This window comes from Ceratotherium simum, chromosome 13 (assembly GCF_057802395.1).
Source record: "Ceratotherium simum simum isolate JZ-2026a chromosome 13, ASM5780239v1, whole genome shotgun sequence".
NCBI lineage: Eukaryota > Metazoa > Chordata > Mammalia > Perissodactyla > Rhinocerotidae > Ceratotherium > Ceratotherium simum.
In genome coordinates, this window is record NC_141912.1 from 52,067,235 (window position 1) to 52,088,702 (window position 21,468).

At 41.1% G+C, this 21,468-nt stretch overlaps 1 pseudogene; it reads right to left on the reverse strand.

Moving 5' to 3' along the window:
• Nucleotides 1-126: 126 nt before the first annotated feature.
• On the reverse strand, nucleotides 127-20,987 carry LOC147915727 (glutathione S-transferase-like; annotated as a pseudogene).
• Between the last annotated feature and the right edge of the window lie 481 nt (nucleotides 20,988-21,468).

Here is a 21,468-nt window from a genome sequence, read left to right on the forward strand (position 1 = left end):
GGGGGTTGTCTGATTTAAGACAAGTATTAGGTAGTTTACTTCCTTATGCTGTTTATTACTTTATTAAAATGGCCTTATGATTTCTTTCTGGACACTGCTACAAACGTAAAGTGAAACATTTCCTGAGTTCTTTAGATCTCTTCATTTGTTAATACTCAGCTGCTATAGTGCCCATGTTTTTAAGAAACATGCCACGTTCAAATCTGAAAATACTCTTCATGGTCTCAATGGAGGCTTCATTTAGTGGAGGCTTCCTCTGGCTTCCAGGCTGGAGGAATTTGGTAATTGTGGGAATATGGCTGATTCTGGCCTTGAATTCCTAAAATGTAAAAGATTACTATTCGTGAGAGTAGAGCAAAATAAACAAAGTAAAATATAAATGAGGCACATTTTTGCATAAGAGAAAAAGTGTTCGTATTCCTCATTGCTAGTAGAGGTGGGAGATAAAATGGAATTTTTATACATTGTGTGGTAGTGCAAAGTAATGCTCCCCTTGTAGAAAGCAAGCTAGCAATATTTCTCAAGAAGCACAAAATGTTCATAGGCTGTAACCCAGTGATCCCATTTTTAAAATTGTATCCTAAGGATGTAATCTTAAATGTGGAAAAACCCATACCTGTGAAGATGCTGTTGTAACATTATTTATAAAAGCAAATATTCCAGAGTATCCCGATATATAACTAATAAACAGAAGTCCTTGTTTTTCTTATGTTCTAAGCATTTGTTCATGTTGTTATGTAATCTTTGAAAACATAACTGAGGCTGCATAAAATTCTATATGATGGATGTAGCCCCATTTCTTAGGTATTGAATAATTAGGTTGTTTGTGATTTTCATTATTTAAAATAAGATTATTCTGAGTACAATAAGCGGACTTATAATCATGAAAAATTTCACAAAAATATATGTAACAGACTTCATTGTATAAAAATAAGGCAGACTAACAATACTAAAACACGCTTATGTTGTAATGTGAAGTGGAAAATACAGGCTGCAGAATTATCATAACTCAGATTACAACTATTTTGAATAAGCATACTTTTAAAAGGCTATCAAGAATCCACCAAGAGCAAAGTGTTTTAGAACTCAGGCGGTGGAAGCAGCCGACTGGGGTTTGAGTCCCAGTCCTGTCACCCACCAACAGTGTGACCTAGGGAAAGTTACTTAACCTCTCTGAGTCTCCTTTCTTAACTACTTTGAGGATGGAATAAAATAAATGAAGTAATGTGCATTCAGTGCTTGGGATGATGCTTGCATATAATAAGAGTAGAGTCAATGGTTATGGTTATTGTTAATTAGTGGCTATGGTAGGATGATATTATCTTAAGTGTTTTCCCCTCACCTTACCTAGAGGTAGGCAGCCACTTTTACTGAGGTTCTACTATGTTCCAGGCAAAGCCTTTGAGATTTAACTCCTGTAAGAAGCCTGCCTCAGATCGCCATGCTGGCCTGGGTGACCCTCATCTGCTTTCCCATGTCATTTGATTTTTTAGTTTACCACATTATATAGAGGTTATCCCTGTGCTTGTCTCCCCCACTAGGTGTGTTCCTTGAGGGCATGTTTGTATTTCTAGCATAGGTTCTGGCATAAAGAAGTTAGCAGCTTCTTAAGTGATAATGAATGACTGAAGGAAAGAGTAACGAATGATGCAAATTCATCCTCCCTGCAGTTCTTGGGAGCTGTGTGGATAGCATGACCTGTAGCAGAGGGAAGCCTGGGAGGACACTGGGTTTGCACTCTTCTGTCATCAAGATGACTTCAAGCAGCTGTGTATCAGCCCAGCTCAGCCGACTGCCCGCAAGAAAATCTTGCCCGTGGTCTCTTGTGCCTGCATGATAGTTGAGAAGTGAGAAAGTAGAGGATTTAGGGGCATACCTAGCATATAACTTCAAGTGAGTGTGATTTGGCAGAAAGTCCTCTAGAAGTTCAGAGACCTGGTTCCTAATCTACTCTGTGCCACTGGCTGTGCGAGCTCCAACAAATCCCATCTCCCTGAGGGCTTCAGTTTGTTCACCTAAAAGAGGTGGAATAGGGCTGGCCCCGTGGCTTAGCGGTTAAGTGCACGCGCTCTGCTATGGGTGGCCCTGGTTCGGATCCCGGGCGCGCACTGACTCACCACTTCTCCGGCCATGCTGAGGCCGCGTCCCACATACAGCAACTAGAAGGATGTGCAACTATGACATACAACCATCTACTGGGGCTTTGGTGAAAAAAAGGAGGAAGATTGGCAATAGATGTTAGCTCAGAGTCGGTCTTCCTCAGCAAAAAAAGAGGAGGATTAGCATGGATGTTAGCTGAGGGCTGATCTTCCTCACACACACACAAAAAAAACAGAGGTGGAATAGCTTAAATCTTCCTCACATATTCTCAACCCTGGAAACAGCAATCTCGTGTGCCTTTGTTTTTTTCTCGTTTCATCACCCTGTACCTACTCTGTGAATCTTTACAGAATGATTTCAGCACCGTAGCCTGGCCTGGCGGCTCTTCTGGGTCTGTGATGCTAGTCTCTCCTGGCACCTTCTCAGGGCAAGGTCCTTAGCTATGCTGCACTTTGCAGGGAGAATGTCATTCTCACAGGGACCCAAACCTCTTTCATCAGCAAATTTTCTTCTAATAGGGCTCTGACGTATGGGTCACTTTGAGTCAAAATCAACTGAATACAAAATGAAAGATTGGAGTTGGAGGACACTAAGGTATATTTTAACCCTAAAACTCTACAATTTTATGACGCTTGGGCATGGGATCAGGAGTTAGAGAGACTGGAACGCAGGCTTTAACTTTGTTAGTTGTATGACCTTGGGCAAGTTACTTTGCTTCTTTAAGCTCTGGTTGCCTCATCCGTCAAATGGGGATAAAGCTGTTTCATGGAGTTATGAAGATTAGAGGGGATCATGCATGCAAAATGCATAGCACGGTGCCTGACACATAGTAAGCACTTGGTAGAAGTGAGCCCTCATTGCAGTAGCTGGTGCTGTTGTTAGTGATGATGTTATTGTTACTACTTTTAGCCACGAGGGCAGTCTCTGTACTATCCCACAACAGAAACTTCAGTCATTGGGAACAGTGGTGTTTAACATCCATTCCATTGTCAATATTGGTAAAATTATAAGATAAAAATCTCTTAAATTACATGATAATTACAAAGGAATATATTATCTTTTAAATGCTTTTGAAAGAATGATTTGGAGAAAGCCTGAAGTGTAGACTATTCACAGTTTGATTCATCTTCCATCTTGTACCAAGGGAACTATAACTCACTAAGTGTACTTGAGGGAAAGTACAGCCTTGGAAGTTAGAGTATCTATAATCTATGTCAAATACATAAGTATCAATTAAATAATCTGCATTACATGACTAGGCTCTAAAATTATTGATCATGATAAGTATATTTAAATGTATGGACTAAAGCTTTCACTTAGAACCATTGTTACTTAGCCCAGAAAGGATGGATTAAAGCAGAATTGCAGGTGAGTTTGGAAAGCTTACCTGGCTCATGTTTTACCAAACTCGAACATTTTTCATGATCCTTTCCTGCATTTTCTAATATTATAATGAATGTACCTGGAGAACAAGAGCATTGATAACTAAAGTCATCCAACCCTTGTGTTAGGGGTGGCAGCAAGTATTTGCTTAGAGCTCAAGCTTTTTCAGACATTATTTTTCAGCTGTTAAAAATGCAGAGACAGATGAAAAATAGTGTTATTTTTGGAACAATTTTTTCCTAACTTTTAGAATATTGTGTAGAATTGGGCTAAGCCTTATAAACTGCCCTGAGCCCTGGTACTATCCAGTGTATTTTAGAAATAATATCCATCCTTTCCCCCTTAGCTCTCTAATTAGTGTGGGATTTTCCCCCTAGAATTCTCTTTATAAGGTTCTATTTTACCCCAGAATTAAATCAGTCAACTGAAATTCTGTCAGCACCAGAACCACAAATAGTGCTTAAGTTATGCATGAAATTTTTTAAAAAATTAAATCCAGAAGACCAGGGTGGGAGGAGAGAGGGCAGATTTGTTTTATAACTACAGTTGGGGGAAGAATTTTGCTTTCACAGAGTGTTTTGGGATCTTTCATGCACCAGTAAAATTGTTTACCTACTTTTAGTTTAGTTGGTTTTTCTCCCCCTTGATCCAGGTCATAGAGCAGGGCAGAAGTTTGTTGCTGACCTTCTCATAGACAGGGGAGAATCTTGTAGTAGCTCTTCCAAGGATGTATTCAAGATTCCTCTCCTTCTTTTCAGGCAGAGAGAGTGGGAAGAATATAATCATGTCACTCAGGTCCCTCAAGCCTTCTACATACATGTCAATCCTAGAGAAAGGGTGAAATTCAAGAGTTCAAGATAAAGGGAACTGTTATTTCAGGAGCCAAAGAAACATTTTAAGTAGCGCCTCAGTCTCACCTGCTTAGTTATCAGGTGTTTCAATGATCCATGAGCTAAAATCAAGTGTTTCTACTGGCATGGTCTTCCTCTGAGATATTAAGAAAGATCAGTTTGAGGGATAAGAAAATTATAGGACTGAAGTATGTGAGCGATTATGTGTGTGTGAATATCAATTGTGTAACACTAATGCTAATTGACACACACACGCAAAGTATTAAAATAATCCCAAAGTAATAAATTTGGCAAAGATCATATCTGGCTTTTTAAGTGTTGCAGTAACAGTGAGATCGTCCATGCTGATACATGTCGTGGAAGAGGTAACTAGGGACATCTATACTGTCAACATCAGCTCTATCTGGATTGAAGTTGCTCAAACTTCGTCAGCAGAACAATTTAATAAGGCACAAAACTTACTCCACAAGTTCCCACTTGTCACCACCCACATCTTTGTGCCAGAATGAATGGAAAGATGGGTAATATGTTTGACAAGGCGCCATGGCATAGTGACAAAACTACTAGTATGGGCATTGGAAAACCTCTGTCCTGGTCCAAAGTGAGTCTCGCAACACTTTTTTTTTTTTAATTTTATTTATTTATTGTTTCCCCCAAAGCCCCAGTAGATAGTTGTATATCATAGATGCACATTCTTCTAGTTGCTGTATGTGGGACGCAGCCTCAGCATGGCCGGAGAAGCGGTGCGTCGGTGGGCGCCCGGGGAATCTGAACCCGGGCCACCAGTAGCGGAGCGCACGCACTTAACTGCTAAGCCACGGGGCCGGCCCTCGCAACATTTTTGAGTCATAGTTCCTTTAGTCTTAATCTAGAATAACGATGGGTGACTTGAAGATGGCCTCAAATTCTTTGCTACTCCTGCCATTGAGAGTAAGTCTCTGTCTCCCCTTGAATCTGAGCAGGGCTTGGGGACTTCTTTGACCAATAGAATGTGGAGAAGTAATGTTCTGAGATTTCCAAGCCTCGATCACAGAAGCCTTATGGCTTCCACCTGGCCCTCTTCCATGTTTGTTCTCAGGCAGCCAGCCACCATGTGAGAAGTCTAACCACGCTGAGAACCTCATGCTATGAGGAAGCCCAAGCTAGCCACATGGAGAAGTCACGTGGAAAGAGAGATACCTAGCCAGGTCCAGCTGTTCCAGCCCTCCCAACGCAGTGCCAGATATATGAGTGAAGCCATTCACGAGAGATTCTGAGAGAGCCACCCAGCTGAGCCCTATCAAGAAAGGGAGCGATAATGTCTGTAGCAATAAATAACCAGAATAATAGCATTCTGAGCATTAGGGTTGTGGGATCAGGTAGTTGAAAGAGTTTAAAATATGAAATATCTAACACATACAAGATTTTATCATAGTGATATACAAATGAAGGTGCCATAAGTAAATTATTAATTCATTTTCAATTTATAAACATCAGTTCTGAGAAAGATGTACTTAAAAACCATTTTGTGTTAAAAGGAACCAGAGGGCCGGCCCCGTGGCTTGGTAATTGAGTGCGCGCACTCCGCTACTGGTGGCCTGGGTTCGGATCCCGGGCGCGCACCAACGCACCGCTTCTCCGGCCATGCTGAGGCCGCGTCCCACATACAGCAATTAGAAGGATGTGCAACTATGACATACAACTATCTACTGGGGCTTTGGGGAAGAAAAATAAAGGAGGAGGATTGGCAATAGATGTTAGCTCAGAGCCCGTCTTCCTCAGCAAAAAAAAGAGGAGGATTAGCATGGATGTTAGCTGAGGGCTGATCTTCTTCACAAAAAAAAAAGGGAACCAGAGCTCCTTAGAGAAATGGCTGAGTCCAATTCTGGAGCAAGAGATATATAGGACTAGTCTGGATTATCATATTATACCAGATAATAAGGAAGCTATCAGAGATCACTAGAGTGAGGTCAAAAATTCCCAGGACCCACCTGGCTCCCATGGCCAAGGGTAGGACAATTTGAGCATAAAAAAGAATAACAACTCAGTGAATCAAAACTCATCAAAGATGTTTAAGTTGATGAGTTCATGGTGATACTAAAACAATGACAACAGCTAATTGGAGGATTCAGGGGAGCCAACTCATTGTTTGGAAAATTGGTAAACCAAGAGTTATCGTGTCTTTCCTATAGAAAGCTGTACTCCAGGTAACCAGATAGTAAGTGAGGGGAAGTTTTTCTATAAAGAAGTATTTTAGATAATAAACGCAGAAGGAATGATAACACTAAACACCAATGGCTCCTAGTATCATGAAGAATAGACAAGCAGACATTTTATGCTTCCTAATAGAGAAACACACCAACACCTATGAAGCAGTCTTGAAAAAACCACTAGAACTTGAGTCTGATAAAACCTCTAAATCCAACTACCAATTTACAAGAAATACAGAGACAGAGAAACATGTTAAATTACACTACAGGGAAGCAATCAGCAGAAGTTTGGCAGAGTCTACCAGAAAGCAAGAGAAAGCTTACCTTAAGATTTAAAAATACAAGATCATTTAAAAAATTTGACTGCATTACAAATTTTAAAGCCAAGTTTCTGAAAATAAATGTATTTTGGAAATAAAAGAATAAGTTTATTTAAAACACACCTCATTTAGTAAAAAGGGATAATTTGTTATTTACCAACTAATGGTTTTCTAATTCTGTGCAATGATTTACAATTTAGGGTTGCTGTTTTAAATTTCAGGTAAGAAGACTATTTTACCAGTTCGTAGACAGGCCTACCCATTGCAAAAGGACTGGTGTGTGCATGTGAGAATTAATGAATGTCTGGGAGGCCGGGTGGGCTATCTGGTGTGACCAGAGACTAATGAGGTGGTTTCCAATTGCCACTTCCAGAATCTTGTTTCACAGGTTATACACAGACCCCCTCCCCACGCCCACCCCCCGTCAAATTTTGAGTCTGTTCTGGTGACTTATTCTGTGTGCTACCCCCACCTACTGGAGGCAAACACAGATTCATGAGAAAGGGGCAAGTTTCCTTTACTAGAATTTGATTACTTGATTTGTCCATGAGAGCTAATGGCTTAACACTACATGTAGAATCAGAAAATGAAAGAAACTCTGTGATTGGCCAAGAATTGATCATTGTTGAAGGTAAATGTTGTGTACATGGGGTTTATTATACTATTATCCCTCCTTTTATATGTGTTAAATTTTTCTATACTAAAAAGTTAAAAAACAAAAGAACATTCTGTTAATCTATTAAGAACTACACATGACTGCTAAAAAGCCTAAAGGTTAGATTTTCTTATTTTTAAAATTTTGTTCTAAATAAGAAGTGATTGTTGTACCAGGCTTGTTCCTTCAGGTTTCTTCCATACAAGTCATATTTTGTGGCTATGTATCTTAGGATGGCTCTGGTTTCTACCAAATTAATTCCATCCATTTCGACCATGGGCACTTGTTCATACATCAAGTTTCCACCTTAAAATATACAAAGGAAAGTTGGATTATTTACTGTCCCTGATATTAGTAACTAAGTTTTCTTTAACTCTAAAGGTGCCACAAAATTGGACTTTGTAATCAAATAATATTAGAGTATTTTTAGAGACTTATCTAAAAGGAGAAATATTTATGTATTCATTCACAGAAAAACGTGTAGAGGGCAAGACACGATGTTGAGTAATCTGGGAGACACAAAAAAATGCAGACACAAAACTTTCTTTCTGGCCAAGGATTCTCCTTTCTCATCACTTACTCTCCAGGCCCATGGCCACCCCGCTAGTTTGACTCTTTCTATCTCTGAACTACCACGATAATGTCCCAGCGGGGCCCTCCTTATCTACCCCACATGCACTGCCTGGTGGTTTTCCTGGAGTCGTAAGGCTCTGCTTAAAACCTTTTCATTACTCTTCTTTGCTTATAGGAGAACAATATTTAACCTCAGCCTGGAATTCAGAGCATGCCTTGACATCTGCCTCCATGTACCTTCCACACGTAATTCCTCACCTCTCTCCTGCATGAACCTTCCATACCCTTTCCTTCTCTTCTCTCCATCTGAATCCCAGTGATTCCGCCATCTGGGTGACAGCTCTTTGTTTTGAGCTTACTTTTTCAATCTTGCAAGGAATCTTTGCATGAAAACAAACAAACAAAAACTAGAGAGAGCAATGATTTAATTAGAAAGAATGCTCTCTCTCTCTCTCTCTCCCTCTGTCAGTCTGACTCTGCCTCGGAAGGGTGACAGGAAGGCTGGCCTTACTCTTTTCCCACTTAACATCTTGGGGTTTTTTTTGAGGAAGATTGGCCCCATGCCAACATCTGTTGCCAATCTTCCTCCTTTTTCTCTTTTTTTCTCCCCAAAGCCCCAGTACATAGTTGTTTATCATAGTTGTAGAGTTGTAGCTCTTCTATGTGAGAAGCCGCCTCAGCATGGCTTGTTGAGTGGTGAGTAGGTCCGCGCCCAGGATCCAAACCGGCGAACCCTGGGCCAGCGAAGCTGAACGCGTGAACGTAACTGCTAAGACACCAGGCCGGTCTCTCCCACTTAACATCTTAAGTTGAGCCAGTTCTCTCCATTGTCTCCCATGCAAGAGCATCCTGGCCTTTCTGCTCTTGCCACCAGGTTTAACTGTAAAGATATTCTCTGCTCCCCAATCACACCAGTCAGGGTCCAGCTGGGAGACAGAACCATACTAATTACTTTAGCAGAGAGAATTTAATATAAAGAAGTTAACCAGGTCCTGGAGAACTGAAATGCAACACAGCAACAGTGCAGTATCTTGAGGGTGGCAAGTGCAGAAAGTAGGTATCCTCCCCGGGGCTGAGTAAACAGAGGGATGGAGCTGGAATCATTACAACTTAGAAGCTTGGAGGCAGGCTCCTCCTAGTCGGAACTCTCAGATGGTCCTTGCAAGATCCTAGTGCTGCCTTCCTTATATAGAGATATTGAAAGATACTGTCTACATAATTTTCACTGCTCTTATTTAGAATATTATTGTGTGTGTGTGTGTCTGCCTTTCATAGTAATGGAGAGACCATCTCATCCTTGGTCTAATGCAACATCACGAGTAACAAGGCTTTATCTCACCTTGGATTAATTTCTCAAATTCTCCACGTGTTTCAAAAAGTTCTTCTTCAAACTTAAGAATGAAAGAAGGAATATAAGAACACGGTGCTATTATCATTTTTATTGTTATTATTGCTGTTGATATCATGGAAAAAGAGTTAAATAGAAGTAAAGAGCCTAACCACCAATCAAACCAATGTTTCAAGCAGTGATTGAACCCATGCTGTCTTTTCTGGGTCCTATGAAACTAAGGAAGTTTTTATGTAAAATCAAAGCAAAGGGTTTTCTGAATTCAGTTGATCGAGATATATCTATACCTACTGTCATGCAGATCTAGCCTGCCAGGTAAACTTTTCAGGCTATAATTTGAATGCAGGCTACTCCCCTTAATTAGCTTGGACAATTTACTAACTCTCTTATAATGTCAGTTTTGTAATATGTGAAAATGAAGCTAATATCTGCTCATGGTGCTGTCATGATGATTAAATGAGATCATAACAACTAAAGATGAACTCGCATGCCTGGCTCAATAATTGACCATCGTGTTTTTTTCTTCATAACTTTCATTTGGGTGGGTTTTTTTTTTTTGTCTCTTATTTCCATTGTTCAAGAACACGCAGATTTTTTTTGATCATTCCGTTATATATTCTCTTTTTAAACCCAAGAGGCTTAGACAGAGAGAAATTAAGTTGCAGCAAATCTCAGAAATGAGTTGATAACAACTTAACAACAAACTGAATGAACTCAGACGACCCTTTGTTTCGTTCTTCAAGGAAACATGATCAAGGTGTGGTTTATTTGTTGCTGCTTTCAACATTTTTTTACTTGTCTTAATTTTCAGTTTTATTGTTAGGCTGTTACCAATTTACTTCTGGATACTTTCTCTCTTTTTTTTTTGTGAGGAAGATCAGCCCTGAGCTAAGATCTGATGCCAACCCTTCTCTTTTTTTTTTTTAACTGAGGAAGATTGGCCTTGAGCTAACATCCGTGCCCATCTTCCTCCACTTTATATGGGACACCTCCCCAGCATGGCTTGACAAGCAGGGTGTCTGTGTGTGCCTAGGATCCGAACCTGTGAACCCTGGGCCGCTGAAGCAGAGTCCCCACACTTAACCGCTTGCGCCACCGGGCCGGTCCCCTGGATACCTTCTCTTTAAAATACAGCCACAAATTGACTGTGTGCATTTTGCATGGTACAATTTTAATATAAAATTTAACACAAGGAATTTTTCTGTGCTATTTTCTATCGTGATTAGAGATGGGAAAACCCAACACCTAACTGGAAACTAGTATTTTTCCCAAAGATTCTATTCCACCCCCTTTACAACAAAAAATAATTAAAAGTTTAAAATTTTACAATTTGGAATAAAAAATAACAAGAAAAGATATCAATACATAGTTCCCTGGTTGTCATTCCTGAATACTTAATGTTAAGTAACGTTAAACCAAGGTGTCAGATCACCCTCATTCCTAAACCCTGAAGACCAGCATTACTATAACTCTCAAATCCAAGAGCAAGAAACATTTCTCTCTGGGGAAGTCTGCCATTTTTAGGAGCCAAGACAGATGCAAAGATGCAAAAAAAATCTGTCTTCCCCTGGTTCACTTAAAAAATATTTTAAATATTATTGCACGGTTATAGGAACTCATTTTAGAAAAATTAGAAAATATGGATAAGCTAAAAAAAATTCTGTCACCCTTATTGGCCTTTTTTCTCAAAACGAGCAGATGTTTAGTTGACATGCTCTTCTCCTTATGACTATGTCTTAATGAGTAGAAACATGGCATTCCGAAGGTGGAAACTGGATGCTTACTACATTTAAACAGAATCTTTGTGTGAGGGTGGAGTGTGTGTGTGTATGTGTGTGACGGGGTCTCTTCTTTCTCCCTGTCTGCTCTGTTTTTACAAAATAAGTTTTCTCTGGGTCTGCCCCACATTGCCCAACATTAAGTCCAATCTCTCCACTCCTCTTACTCCGTATTCCAAATAACTTTCTTGGGTCAGATAGAGTTGGAGGGTTTTTTTTTTTCCTCTCTCTCTCTCTCTTTTATTTTCACCAGCAAATAAAAGGCAACAGCTGACATTACAATATTGGTGCCCTGCTTTTCCAAGCCTTCATTTGAAGCTTAGGGAGCCCAGAGAGGTTAAGTGACTTGCCTAAAGTCCCTCAGCTAAAGGGTGGAAGAACAGGGCTAGAATCCCTTCTCTCCAGGGCCACTACATTTTAGATATTATCATCTTGGTAAATGCATCATTTGTGTTTAAATGATTTTTATAGGAAAAAGCCGTATTCCAAAGTCGATACCAAATACGAGAATACTGATAGGGATAACTAGGGTATCAAACAAAGCTTCCCCAAAAGCACTTTTTCCTTAATGTAAAGATTACTTATGATTTTCGTGAAGTGTGATGGAACAAAGCATATGTTTATGATTCTGATTTCTCACGTCAGGACCTCCAGGGTAACTTTCACTGTCTGGTGTGGCCAGGCTCAAGAGCTCAGAGAGTGGAGCCCACCTCCAGTTCTAAAGGCATTCCTTATCAGGGTAAGCTCTGAGAGCAGGAGGGGCAGAAGGCAGCTGTGAGGCTGCCCAGGGCCTCACGCCTGGGCGTGGCCATGAAACAGCATGGGAGGTATTGAAACTCTTCAGACTAGATATTATCTGAGGAATTTTCTGGTAAATTTAGATTGAGTTTTGCCAGATCACACAGAAAAGTTTTCCCACTGGAACTTATTTTTTAATGACGTGTTTTCCTCAATGGTACCTTATGCTTGAATGTTTATGTGTGAGGGGCTATGTTAGGTGCTGCAGGGGCTCCAAAGATAAACAGACCACCGCCATTTAGCAAAGTTGTAGACACTAGAGCAAGATTATTTAACTTGTTGAAAATTTGCTATGACTCACATCAAAAGGAAAATGCGGGTACAGAAGGTGGATATTGACTATAGAAGTTTCTTCTAACTCTGACAAGCTATGATAGTGCCAATCTTGAATGTAGAAACTGTGAGGAATCAGAACATCCAAGAAAGAGCTTCATGTGGCTTGGAAAGCAGAATTTGCCTTTTATTGTTTTGAAAAAATTAAGTCATTGAAAGAAGAAATTGTAACATCTAGATCTTAAGTTAGCATGAGGAAAGCCATCTTAGGGAAAGGAAGCAATATTGTAACTGTGATCCTGACTCACTAGTCTCTGAGAATATTCTAGCCTACACATAGCCTAGATGGTTAAGCACCTCTCACTTTTGCAGAATACATGATCTGCTAGTTCTATGACTCTTGCTTACGTATATCTGCCAGCTATGATAAGGATAACTTTGTTCTCTGAGTTCCCCAGGAGCATGATGGCCTCCAGAAAGAAAAACTCTATGTTGGTACCCATCACAAATGACAGAAGAAAGAGATAATGAGGTGCCTTGAAGTTCGTCACACCAGATAGTCAACGTCCCTAAACTGCCTCCTTCCATGCCAATTTCCCCTATATAACTGCCTCAAGATTCTGTATAATTTTAAGATAGGTCTTGAGGACACTAGTCTGCCACCTTCTGATTGTGCTAGCTGATCTTATAAACTTTCCTTTCTCAACCACCGACTTCTTTGCAATTGATTGGCCCCGGATTGCAGCAAGCAGAATGAGCCCCTTTTTGCTCAGTTACAAAATGGCAAGTTCAAGTTAAAAGAAAATTTACACTAAAAAAATATTTAGTGCCCCCAAAGAACTTAGAGTGTTTTTGATAGGTAGGCTTTGGGTTCACATTGTCTCCTGTGTGTTTTATCATATTTTATTCAGATCTAACTCTAAAGCAACAAAGTATACAAATTGAGATTTAAAAAGTAATTATAAATGAATGAACCAGATTCTCTCTTTCTCTCTCTCTATCTCTCTCATCACCTATCCTTCTGTTATCTATCCATCTCAACATGGATGGATCTCAAAAACATAGTATTGAGTGTAAGGAGGAAAATAGAGAATAATACACAAAAGGAACTATTTATATAAATTATTTCAAAAGGCACACAAGTCAATGGTTGGTGAGCACACATATAAACGTAAAAATATAAAGGCTAGACTGACTGGATAGAGGTTACTTAAATGGAGATGGGGCTGATGGTCCAAGCGAATTTTAGCTTAATCTGTTCATGTTTTATTTTTTTAATTTTATTTATTTATTTATTTTTCCCCCAAAGGGCCAGTAGATAGTTGTATGTCGTAGTTGCACACCCTTCTAGTTGCTATATGTGGGACGCGGCCTCAGCATGGCCGGAGAAGCGATGCGTTGGTGCGCGCCCAGGATCCGAACTCGGGCCACCAGCAGCGGAGCGTGCGCACTTAACCGCTAAGCCACGGGGCCAGCCCCTCATGTTTTATTTTTAAAAGAAGATTATATGAATATATTACCTGTGGTTTATTTTTTAAAGACTGAAGGCACATAGGATAAAATATTAATAATTCTCATTCCAGTTAGTGGGATCATGTTTATTATAATGTACTTTGTACTTTTCTCCACGTATTTTCAAAGTTTTAATTTAAAATTTTAAAATATTCAAAACAAAAGCATTTTAGAAAAAAGTGATGAATTTTCACAGACTTTTTGCTTTATTGTAGCAAGTATGTTATTTAATTGCTTCTAGAAACCCCTAAAATTAAATATATATATAATTTTATATAATATATTTATATTTTATATAATTTTATATATATAAATGGCATGCATGTATATGGCATTTTTCTGGGAAGAGTTTCATAGGTTTCCTCAGATTCTGGTATAAAACATATTATCTTCCCCTAAAATTTCTTCAAACCTCTGCATCACCAGATTACATAAAATGGAACATTTCACAGAATATTTAAAAATAAACAATGTTCTGAGCTGCGTTTATATAAAGTATCTACATTTCTAGAGAACGAATGATCTCGGTGCCTCTACCAAGGCTGAAAGTGAATGTAGAGCATCCTGACGAACGTCAGGTCACCAGGGTTACTTGCTGTTTTCGTGTTAAACCACAGTGCAGCTGGCCATAAATTTGAAGAAAACTCCCTGATGTTTCATCTTTGGATCTAAGAGACCACTTAGGAGTGACTAAAAGAAATTTTATGTGTGGGTTACAGAAGAGGCTACTTGCTTTATATTCACAATTAATATGTATACAGATACATATATTTATCTTTGAAAGGTCTTCATAAACTTCACTAAGCTTTTAAGTATGTTGAGAACATAATTTTAAAAATCAGTTAAAGTGTAGGACAGTTGTATTTTTGGTAGTGAATGACATGTTCTTACATCAGTAGCTCTGAGATTGTTCTATACATTTAAAGAAAATTACCTGTTTCTTAATATTTTTGAGGCAAATGTAATTAAACAAATGCAATATTTGGCTGATAAGAATGAAATGAAAAGAAGCTGTGTGATAGAATGAGTATTCTTTAGTTGATCATTATTTGCATCACCTATGTTGGGCTCAGTTATCAACAACCAGTTACCGCAGTATTTGGACACTTACTGAAAAGAACTAATTTACTCACAGCCCAACGTTTAAAGAACAGGTGGTAAAAGCTGCATTTTGTCTGGGGATCATGTAAAGAGTTTTCTACAACTGCTCCCCAAGTAGGTGCTCAGTGACCTGGAGACAAAAATAATACGAATAAATCGAGCGTCTTACCTCTACCCCTGCTGCGGCCAAGAGCCACGGGATTGTTTCCATTCTGCCTCTTGCATTGAAGTAGTGAAGCTTGGGCTTCCCTGCCGTGCTTAGGGATTCCTGAAAGTCAACAGAGAGATTAACTAAAACTCTTCTGCAGAAAGAGAGAGAGAGAGAGAGAGAGAGAGAGAGAGAGAGAGAGCGTACAAGCTTACAGACCAGCACAAGGTTGACCAGAAAGCCGTGGACTCTCAACGCCAAAAATCAAAGCTATTCCTCCGCTCCAAGTCTGCCTGGGGCGTTTCTCACAAACAGAGTTCGCCCTCACAAACTGGTGTTCTAAAACTTTATTAAATAATGGATAAGTTTAAAAAAATTGATAAAAAGAGGATGAGAGTGAGGAAACCAGACGGATGGAAGGAGTTTGGGTCTAAAACTGTGACCAGCTTTTCCTCCCATGGCAAGTGGCAAGTTTTCAGCATTCTTATCTTTTTTCTTTTTATCTGTACATATCCTCCTCCCTCCTCCTGCCAGGACAAGCCTAGACAGGAGAAAGAGGGTGAGATTAGGGGAAGCTGAAATTTATCCATTTCCAAATTAATCTGTATATTTTAATTCTGGCATCCTCTGAAGCCTAGAGACATCATTCAAGAGGATTTTAAATGACTCACCGGGATTTAAAGAAAAAGTGCAGAGTTAGGCAAAGTGGGTCTTTTCATGCTCTCTTTGTCCTCTGAAAATGAAAATATCTTTTTTAGAAACATAACCTATGCTCATTTTGAAGAAGTTAAAATAGTGTAGAAATGAAAAGCCCTTCTCCACAACCCCAACGGAGCTTAGGGGGAAGGAGGAGTAGACTTGGTGGGTGACAGGCTCTGGACATTCAGAGGCAGCTTGAGGGCCCTGGAGATGGGGCCCCTGAAAGCAAGGGGGGCTGTGGGGAGGGTGGGGTGGCTTTAGGAGTAGAAGAAGTGGGTGTCTTCATGGTACAAGCGAGAGCTCATTTATTTTGGAGCATATCACCTGGCTCACTTTCTAAACCAGCACTTCTGCACGTGGAGAGCTCAGCAAAATCAATGATGGAAGGAAGGATAGATTGCGAATCACCATTTTGGAAACCAAAATGAAGAAAATATGATCTAGGCCAATGGTTTTCCAACCTACATAGTGCCTATCAGAATCATTTGAGGGGCTTAAAACACTTGCAGTGCAGAGTTGCACGTCTGCCTGCTCACCAGTGTGCACGCACACACACACTCTCTCTGCCTGGGCCCCACCCAGAGATTCTGATAGAATTGATTTGGAATAGGACTCCGGCATCAATATGTTTTAAAATCTCTCCAGGAGATTCTATGCGCAGCCAGCCTTGAGAACCACTGATCCGGATGATGATGAGATCAGCTGCTGAAACTACTAATAGGGATCTACGATGGAAGGGTCAGGCTGACCACCCTAAATAACTAACATCACTCAGAGGGGGAAGCCAGAAGGTCCTCCTGATGTGATGCAATAGAAGGTATGCCTATGAAGACTTCTTGCCAAAATAATTGACCCAGAATTCAATCAAGCCTTTCGGTACAAATTTATGGGAAATACAGGAAACAGAGGAACACTTCTGTTCCTCTAATATTGCAATTAGCAAAATCAGCAAGATTTGTAACGTGAACTCGACAGACTTGCTATTCAGAGTGGTCCCCAGACTAGCAATGTACAGATCACTGGGCAGGTTGTGAGAAATGCAACATCTTGGGCTCCATCCCAGACCTACCATATCAGAATCTGTATTTCAAGGTCCTCAGAAAGCGCTGTTCTCCAGGTCAAGTGACTAACACCTTTCAGAGAACTCTCTACTCTTATATTTCCATAATAGGAAATTTTGAAAATTGCATGAAGATCCAAGAGGTAGGGGGATCCTACAGGTTGAAGAGATTCTTCACACAAATGCAATGTGTAGACCTTTTTAGGATTCTGATTCTAACTCGGCAATTATTTTAAAACTAGATGATATAGTTGGGAGAATTTGAACCATGAGTAACATTTGATAGAAGGGAATTACTGTTAATTTTTTAGGTATGACGATGATATTGAATTTTTCCAAAAAGTATCCTTATCTTTTAGAGACTCATGTCAAACTATTTATGGATGAAATAATACGGATTTGTTTCAGATTAACTTGGTTGTGAGGGGGAGTGGGTGGGAGTATAGGAGCAACATGAGTGATGTTTTGTTGCTAATTGCTGCAGCTGGGTAATGTATATATGGGGTTTATTACACTCTTCTTCTATTTTCATAAATGTATGAAATTTTCCACCATAAAGACATTGTTAATTGCTCAGCAAAAGCTGATATTATTTGTAATGGATTAAAGCTTTAAAGGCCCTGGGGTGGCTTCTGAGTTGTGAGATTTGGAACATGTTCATTCCAGCTTCAGGGATGACCATGTGGGATGAATGGTCAGCCCGGATGAGCCTCCTGAATTCAGGTTGAGTGATCCTAAGCCCTGTGGACACTGTCTGAATAGTGATGCTGCCTGAACTGAATCTATAAACCTTCATGCTTCTGCACACCTTACAGAGGCAGTGCAATGAGGAAATTAAGCTTTTTTGTCTAGGTTTGACCTTGAACAAATAACCTCTCTGAGTCCCAGTTTCTTCGTCTGTAAAATGGGGCTGGTAACACCAGATCTCATGGGTGTTTGAGAGTTTTACATGAGGGAAATCACGTAATGTGTTTAGCCCTCAGTGAATGATGAGTGATGGTAAGTGGTCCATATGTGTGGGTGGAGGGAAGAGAAGCAGACCCTGGAAGAGGGAAGACCTAAAAAGAGCAGGAGCCATCATCTTAGCGGTGAGATAGCTGGAGAGACAGTGGCAGGGACAGGAGGGAGATTGGGAGTTCATAGGAAAGAGGTGAGAGTTCTCTGGGCTCCCCTGGGATCCAAGGAACAGGCCAGGGAGAGGCTGCCAGGCTGAGTAGCAAGGAAGATATGGCTGAAGATGGCTCTGACAGAGGGTCTAGACACCCCCTGAGGTGGGGCTCATCTCTGTTGGGCAGAGCCGGGCAGAGCAGCCAAACCATCTGATGGTGCACAGAGCTGGGAACTGTAGGAGTGCATGGACTTGTGGACAGCTATGCAGGACCCGAATGTGAGCTTCTGAGAAGCCTCTCCGTGGGAGGGGCAAATCTCTGGGAAATCTATAAGATGAGGCTAGAGCCAGAGAAATATTGTAGGGTTAGTGTTGATGTCAACCAATTATCCCCCCATGCTGGATGGCCTGGAAAATACCGATTACATTTTAGAGGCCTGTGCCCCCACCTAGACTGGAAGCCCTCAATGACCATGGTCTTGGGTCTTTTATCTTCAATTCCTAGAAGAGCCAGACTCCCAGGAGGATCTCTGTGGTGGGATGGTGGGTGAGTGGATGGGTGGATGGATGGATGAATAGATGAACAATCTAGCTAATAGCCAGGACTTTTTGGATAGTAGAGTTGACTAAAATTCCTGAGTCAAGGCTTTTTATGGGAAAACGGGAGACATTAGTAGCAGGTGTCATAAGAATGTGTCATTCACTCATCCAACAGCTACTGTTGTATCCTCTACATACCAGACACCATGCTAAACACTAGGAGAACAATAGTGAGCAAGGCCAGACTGATCCCTGCTCTCATGAAGGTAACAGTCTAGTTGCCTGCTATGGATCAGTCTGAGGTCACATGATTGTATCATAAAAACAGGGACCTGGGGCTGGAAGCCCATGGAACTCTACTTCTCTGTCTCATCTCTGCTCCCCTCTGTTCGTTTCCTTTCACACAATGGCAAATGTGACTATTGGCAGCTCCTGAGTTTTATGTGTTCGAGCTGCAGCAACTGAGAGGGACCTGATTAAATCTCTTGACCCCAAATCCAGAAACACAGGACAAGGAGCTCCTCAGCTCAGCTGGGGTCTGGAGCCTGCCCCTTAGGGACTCATCATCTGTGAGGAGGGGGTGGAATGGGATTATGGTAGAACATTGAAATCCCGTGGGAGCCACTAGTATGGAGAGGGACGAGGCATAGTTCCCAGTTGTTTCTTTTTTAGGGAGGTATGGGGATGGGGGCCCTCCACAGAGATCGAGATAAAGACGGGTGGGGTGGATCCACGTGGCACACTGGGTCAGCTGAGGAAGAGGGCTGTGAGGTACGAAGCCTTGTGCCTGCTGGAGGGCCGTGGAGATGCAGGGCCCTGTGCTTCCAGGCAACTGTGTTATGAAGGTCAACAGACAGACTTAGGTTTGAATCCCAGCTTTGACTTCTATTTGCTAAGAAATTATTTAATCTTTGAACTTCACTTTTTTTTTTTTGGTGAGGAAGATTGGCCCTAAACTAGCATCTGTTGCCAATCTTCCTCTCTTTGTTTGAGGAAGATTGTCCCAGAGCTAACGTCTGTGCCAGTCTTCCTCTACTTTGTATATGGGATGCCACCACAGCATGGCTTGATGAGCAGTGCATAGCTTCACTCCCAGGATGCGAACCCAGGAACCTCGGGCCACCGAAGTGAATCACGTGGACTTAACCACTATGCCACTGGGCCGGCCCCATAAACTTCACTTTTTTTTACCTGGGAAATAGGAATGATCATACCCCATAGTATTAATGTGAGCATTAAGTGGGATAACGTTCTCAAAGGGCTCAGCAAGTGACAGGAAGAGAGTAAGCATCCAGTAACTGGTGTTATTGTTATGATGTAGGACAAAGGCTCCATCTACAGGGGTATTTACGTCCCAAAGTGATAACCTCTCTTTATGATGATGCTGGCCCAGCCAATTGTGTTTTGTGAACATTATGTAGGAAGCATCAGCCTTGATGATGTTCTCAGTAAAGACCCCGAGTCAGAGTGAGAGCGTGTGGTCAGTCTGGGCACTGAGGAAAGAAGATTTAAATTTTTGTTGAGTGAATGTCTTCGAGGTGTTCTCTGATGTACAGAGCCTTTTCTGGTAATTATTCACAGCCAAAAGTGATAATACATGTTACCCAATTCTTTTCTCATAACAGCTGTGATTTATTGAGCCTTTGTTATAGAGAAGACAGTTTACCAAGTAGACAACTTTGGGGCACCTGCTCTGTTCACAGAGATGCCCCTTCTCCAAGAACTGCCCCATCTCCTCTCACCCCTGCATGGGGGAGGGTGGGCTCCCACCAACCATGGTTGTGCTACAGAACCCCACCCCCTAGCGATGACTGAATTGACCAAGTCATGGAGTCACTTGACCCAAATGAAACCCAGTTGGTCTTCATCCCAGGAATTTAGCATTGAGACTCTGAGGCAGCTCTGTGTGTAACTGGAGAGAAAGACATACCCTCAGGGATGGTGGGACAGACGTATTTTGTCACATAGAGTGAGCAACAGAGAAGGTTAATCCGTAAAGAGATGAAAACAAAGCCAGTGCGTGGAGAAAAATGAAGAGATTGAAAGAGAGTACTGAGAAATGTCATTTCACTGTGTTACTGAGCTGAATTGGGTAAAGCCTGAGGATCAACTCTTCCTCTGATCTGGAAAGAGTGTCTCATCACGGTGTCCGCCAGCACCTGCTCAGGAGAAAGGAACAGATCCCACTCATTCGTCAATGGAATTGCTGTGCTCCCTTCTGCAAGGTCTCGCTCCATGTCTGAGTACCTGTTCCCGAAATGGTGTTTGACATACAATAGTGTGTGCACCATCTGGGCTGATTCCTCTCCCCACCCACCTACCGCTCCTGTATTGTTATAGTCCCAGCATCTCCAAGCCCTAAGCTTACCTAATGTATGAAAATTATATTGTTTTTCAAATCAATTCTTTATTTTTTTTCTCTTTAAAGAATTGAAACCCATCCCTCTTTGTAAGAGACACAAAAAACACCCCACTCACATATAACATTGCATACCAGGGGGGTGGGGTAATGTTTTGAGACAATCAAAGATTCCGTACACTGTACCTCCATCCTATTCACCATATTTCCTTTACTTATCATCTCTCTCAGTTAATTCTGAATTCAGTGAAAGGCAGAGAAACAAAGATGCTGAGACTTTGGAGTTGCAAAAGCCTGGATTTTGAGTTTGAAACAGCATAAAGTACGTGCTCTTTCTGATTATCTATTGCTGATTTCTGCAATATCTGATATTCTGATTATCTATTGCTGCATGACAAATTACCCCAAAACTTAGCAGCCTAAAACAATCATTTAATTTTGCTCACAATTTTGTGGTTTGGGAACTGGGAAGGGCTCAACTGCGTGCTTCCTTTTAGGGGTTTTTCATGCAGTCTCAGTCAGATGGGCTGAGTGTCCAAGACGGCTCCCACACACAGCTGGTGGTTGATGCACCTGTTGGCTAAGAGCTCAGCTGGGCTCTTGACTAAGATACCCACCCATGGCCTCTCCATGTTGTTTGGGCTTTTCACAGCATGGTGGCTGGGTTCTGAGA